Below are 5276 nucleotides of genomic sequence, written 5' to 3'. Positions count from 1 at the left end.
CACAAGCTGACACGACCAGTTACTCTAGGTTCAGACTTAACCTGAACCAGCTAACTGGTGCAGGTTAAGTTTGTGGTCATAAGCTCTTTTTCCTACAGCAACCTTATACAAGATGGCTGAACATCACAGCTTAAGCAGTATACTCATGTTTACAGTTATATCTGTCTTGTAGTACAATCACAGCGACCGGAAGTGTCCTCCAATAAACACCATTGCATAAATCATTCACAACCAGCCTGTCTGGCCTGTCCGTTGGTATGACCCCTTACTTACACCTCTCGGTTTGATGTATGTTACATAACGATGTAGCAAAGGTGTGTGTGTTACCTGATAATTTGTAAACGTGAGCAGCGTTCGATTAGGAAACATTGTGGCAGGCTTAATGTATATGTCTACTCGCCCTAATTCTAGAAGTCAGTGAGTGTAGAGCTGACCAGACACCTGGCAGCGGTGAGTGTAGAGTTGACCACACACCTGACAGTGGTGAGTGTAGACCTGACCACACACCTGACGGTGGTGAGTGTAGAGTTAATCAGGCATCTGAGAGTGGTGAATGTAGAGCTGGCCAGACACCTGACAGTGGAGAGTGTAGAGCTGGCCAAATGGGCCTACCTGCCTGTGGTGAGTTTAGAGTTCATCAGACACCTGGCAGTGGAGAGTGTAGAGCTGGCCAGACACCTGACACTGGTCAGTGTGGAGTTGACGTGACCACTGACATTGGTGACTTAATCAGACATCTGATAGTGATGTGCATGCACATGTTTAAATGATGTTTTAGTGCTTAATTGTATGTAACTTTTTTTTCACCCCTACATATTCACTGAACGTTGGGTGAGCTCTATGTAGTGAGACAAAAATTGACCAATAACAAGTAAGTGTAGATAAAGATATAGTAAGATCAAGATATCTGTGACAGGAGAAGGTCGGAAATACGCCACCGTGTCCTCTAGTTTCTAACTAACATGAATTATTATTTATCTAAATTATGTCACCCTCTGGAAAAGCGCTCAATAATAAAAACGATATCCCATCTCAGAGATGAACTGGGTCACGCGGTCATGAACAGTGAGCCAAGTCAACCACGTGTGAAATGTCACCATTCAGCCAATCAATGAACATTTATTGTCAGTGCTGTCAGTATGTCAGTAACGGATGTTTTATTCCTGAAATTTATTCCCTACTGATGGGAGAGGTTGTGTAAATACTTACTTGACATCAGACACGTCCACACATAACCTGACTGATTTAGCAGACTTGACTCACTTGTAGTGACATTGCCGTACCTGAAAAGGATTCCGTACACTGGTAAGTCCTGCTTGTTTATTACACGAAGTTTCTTGTAGACATCCTGGGCCATATATTTTCACAAAGCTTTTCGCAAACTTTGCCATACTCTTATGCAAAGCGTTGTGAACTAATGTCTTCGTAAATCGTACCTGGGTTATCAACTTGTATTCATAAATCACATTGTTTATTTCTTTGAAAGAATAGCAACGGTAATTCCTTGACAAAATCTTAGTAAAATTGTTCAAGTACAAATAATGGAAAACTTCGACAAACTAAAAATTTATTTCAGATTATGTAATACATTTTCAAAATAAATTTGAATACAATACCTTATACACATTACAAAATGTATATAGACTCTATGAAAACGTTGTTTATTCACAGAGACGGCTTTCCAGCATGGTCCTAAGGTTTACCTTGATCCTGGGCTTATGTTTGGTGTCTGTGACTTCCTGTCCCCCGGGCACCACATGCGACCCATTCCAGTGCTTTGACGTGGTGTCATGTCGTCTTTACTCCGGCTGGCAAAATTGTCAATGTACGCCATTTTTCCTACCGCCACAGGGCCTGTCCTGCATGGACTGGATCCTGTGAGTAGACTTTTCGTACAGTGGTTTTCGTTTCTCTGTATAACTGCAAATCGCAGCTGTTTGAAATGTAAGAGCAAAATACTCGCGGCTATCATCTTTTTAAGATATAATTAAAAATTAATGCTTTGAAGTTACTTAATTTCATTGGTCTGTAAATCTAAAATCGCGACAGCTAGAAATTTGCAATTTGCAGTATAAATAACATGACCCTATTTCAGAAATCTTTCACTGTTTTCTGAACCGACTCATCCACCCGATTTTTCCAACAGTATAAAGGATACTCTATCCTCATTTGTGATAACAGCTGAATGAAATCTGCATATTGAGCTATGAAGCATCGATCCCAAAAAGGCATGTGGCCCTGACAATATTTCTGGGGTCATATTGAAAGAATGCGCTGAACAATTAGCGTAGCCATTGTCCTTTATTTATAATAAATAAAGTCTAGTGTATCCCCATGCATTTTTAAAGCGGCCAATGTGATACCTATTTTTGAAAAGGCGATAAACACTTGGCTCAACACTATAAACTTATCTCGATATTGCCCCTGTTCTGTAAGGTGTTTGAATATTATATTAATATTATATTATATCACTGTATTAGTGATGATCAGCTCGGATTTTTCCCGGCCTCTCAACATCAACCAATCTAGACGAGTCTGTGCATAAAATCAGCCAATCTTTGAATAGAAAAACGCAAACTGATAGTATATATATCTGTAACTTTTCTAAAGTTGTTGATTCTATTAATTACATCCTTAATTTCTTCTGCACAAACTAAAGGCCGCCATAGTTAAAGTTTTTACCTTTGTTTACGGAGGCGCTCTGTCCTTGTCAATCGTTTTATATTTATACAAACTCCTGTTTTATCAGGAGTTCCTTAAGGGTCAAACCTGGGTCCATTGTTTTTTACTCTGTACATCATAGACCTCCCAAATGGTTTAATCTCAATTTATCATGATGAGTACAAACTGAATAAGCAGATAATTACTGAGCGTGACTGTTAATTCTTAAAGGAGAATATTGTGCGAATCAAGTTGTGGTAAGATACTTGCCTCATGTTCCTTAATATTAGCAAGTTTTTCGGAATTACATTTTCTAACAAAAAATAGCCGTTTTGTTGGGTATTCCTTAAATGTTATTCTTTGGTGTTATCTCAAAATTTGATATGAATTTTAACAGCCATGTCAACAATATTTGCTTTACGGTTCTTGATGATTGGATCCATAAAAAGATCTTGTAATGAATTTAACTCAGTTGACTCTCCTAGTCTCTCAAGTTTATATGTATCTCTAGTTTGATCAAAGCTAGAGTATGACTTTGTCGTATGGTCACCTTATACCAAAACATTAAAGTCAAAAAGAGAACGGATGCAAAAAAGTTTTATAAAATATCTGTGTTTAATTTCAAGATCAATGTTAATTTTAACTCACTAGGATATGTTGGCGCCTGTAAGTATTTCTCTTTATCTACTTTAGACAAGCGGCGGCAATTTTTAGACATTTCTTTTTTACACAACGATCTAAATATCCGTTTTAATTCAGCGTACATTTTATCACAAATTCAATTTTATCCTCCCAGTCGAAAGTACCATCGTCAACATTTGTTTTTAGTTCCTGGTGCTCGTATCAACACTGTCACGGGGCACAAGAAACTTGTAATTCATTCTTAATTTCCACAGGTACAGATATTTTTATCTCAGAATACATTTTTTAAATCGAGTGACAAATTATATTTTAGATAATTCTATTTATATCTGTTATTATTCCTGTCGTTTTTAGCAATTTTTCAGATTTTATTCCGTTCTGGTAATTTTTTGATACATCTTTAATAAATAATATTAATAAATATTAATAAATTTTAATAAATTGTATCCCTTGTTCTCTCTCTTTTATCTGTGTCTATGCTTATGTTATCCAATCGGTAGCTTGTAGCTTCACATGTATATAGTTTTCGTGTTGTCTATTCCTGGGTTTATACCTCTTGATCATTCCCAAATAAAAAAATAAAATAAAATAGAAATTTAAGCCCATTTGCATCACTTAGATTTTAAACGGTATCTGAACAGTTACATGCTCTGGAACTGACTAGTTAACGGTTCATAATTTCTCTGCCGACTGTGTGTCTTAATATACGAGGATCATTGTGTGGCTAATCGACTGTGACAACATTTCCTGTTTGCCCCCAAAATTTGTTTGTGGCTTATATTTATTTTTTTTTTATTTATGTGTCCATGTTAAACCACTGTTAAACCCCTGAAACATTAGACACGCCATCGTGAATACAGAGCCCACATCGGTGAGGTATTGGTTAGTCGCCTTTTACGACCAGCTTGCCCTAAGGTCTGAAGTGCAATTTTCATCCCGGAGACCCTATGGAGACCGCATTTATTTATTTATCTGATTGGTGTTTTACGACACCCCACAGCTAAGGCCGGACTGAATAGACTAGTAATAGCTGTGTGTTATTAGGTGTGTGCTGCTGCCACTCAATTGCCATGCCTAAGACAGCAGGCACATTATACTAACACCGGGCAAAGTAGTCCTGTTTCCTTGCTTCAACCTCTTAGTGCTGATCGCCAAAGCGTTGTCTCAGCTATATGCGCGGTAAGCACAGGTATTATAAAAGGACAGCAGTGCGATAATAAGAGCGTATTTTGATATCTTTCCAGCTTTACCTGCTCCGTATACAACGTGGACCTGGACACTGTGATGTGTGGCGGAAATGGCTGTGATGACCTTCCTTCGATTTAAAGACACCAGGTAAGGTAGGAAAGCCAAATTTACGTACACGTGGGGCCTACATAATATAAACCTCCTGAAGCGGGGACTGGACAATTCGAATAACTGACTATACATTACACAGCCTTTAGTTTTGTTTTATCATTAGCCAGTGTTGCGTAAATTCAAGATTATGCACAATTTTCCATGAAATGGCCAAAACAAATTCTAAGATTTCTACAAATTACATTGGTAATACCTTTCATCAGTAATTTATCTATTTATTTATTCTATTGGTGTTTTACGACGTACTCAGAAATATTTCACACAATATCGGCCAACATAACGGTGTGAGGAAACCGGGAAGAGCCCAGGGGGAAACCCAACACCATGCACAGGTTGCTGTCCTTTCATCAATAAAACTGTATAAGAGTAATGATTTAAAAATAACGTGTTCGTATTCCTTTTCATGGATGTTTGACCAGTTAATTACAAAATGCATCTTAAATGCACTTTGACTAACAAAGCGAGGCGAAAGAACAAGCTTTCAGCCAAATTAGAGAATTTTCGCATTTGTTTACTTTCAGAGTGGCCCTGTGAAATCTTGTGAGTAATTATGTGTCCGTGAAGACGTGATCGCCATTTTACAGTAGAATCAGTTCAAATGCGATTTGTTCGTC

General features: G+C 37.8%; 1 long non-coding RNA gene across 1 annotated transcript; it reads left to right on the top strand.

The window, feature by feature from the left end:
- The first annotated feature begins 1234 nt into the window (after positions 1-1234).
- On the top strand, positions 1235-5276 carry LOC135464024 (uncharacterized). Its single transcript, XR_010443660.1, has 4 exons — positions 1235-1305; positions 1672-1877; positions 4548-4638; positions 5184-5276. It is a non-coding gene; the product is annotated as an uncharacterized LOC135464024 (long non-coding RNA).

The sequence above is a fragment of the Liolophura sinensis genome, chromosome 1 (assembly GCF_032854445.1).
Source record: "Liolophura sinensis isolate JHLJ2023 chromosome 1, CUHK_Ljap_v2, whole genome shotgun sequence".
NCBI classification, from domain to species: Eukaryota; Metazoa; Mollusca; class Polyplacophora; order Chitonida; family Chitonidae; genus Liolophura; species Liolophura sinensis.
The sequence above is the reverse complement of the archived record's forward strand: the minus strand, read 5'-3'. Positions and strand labels throughout refer to the sequence as shown.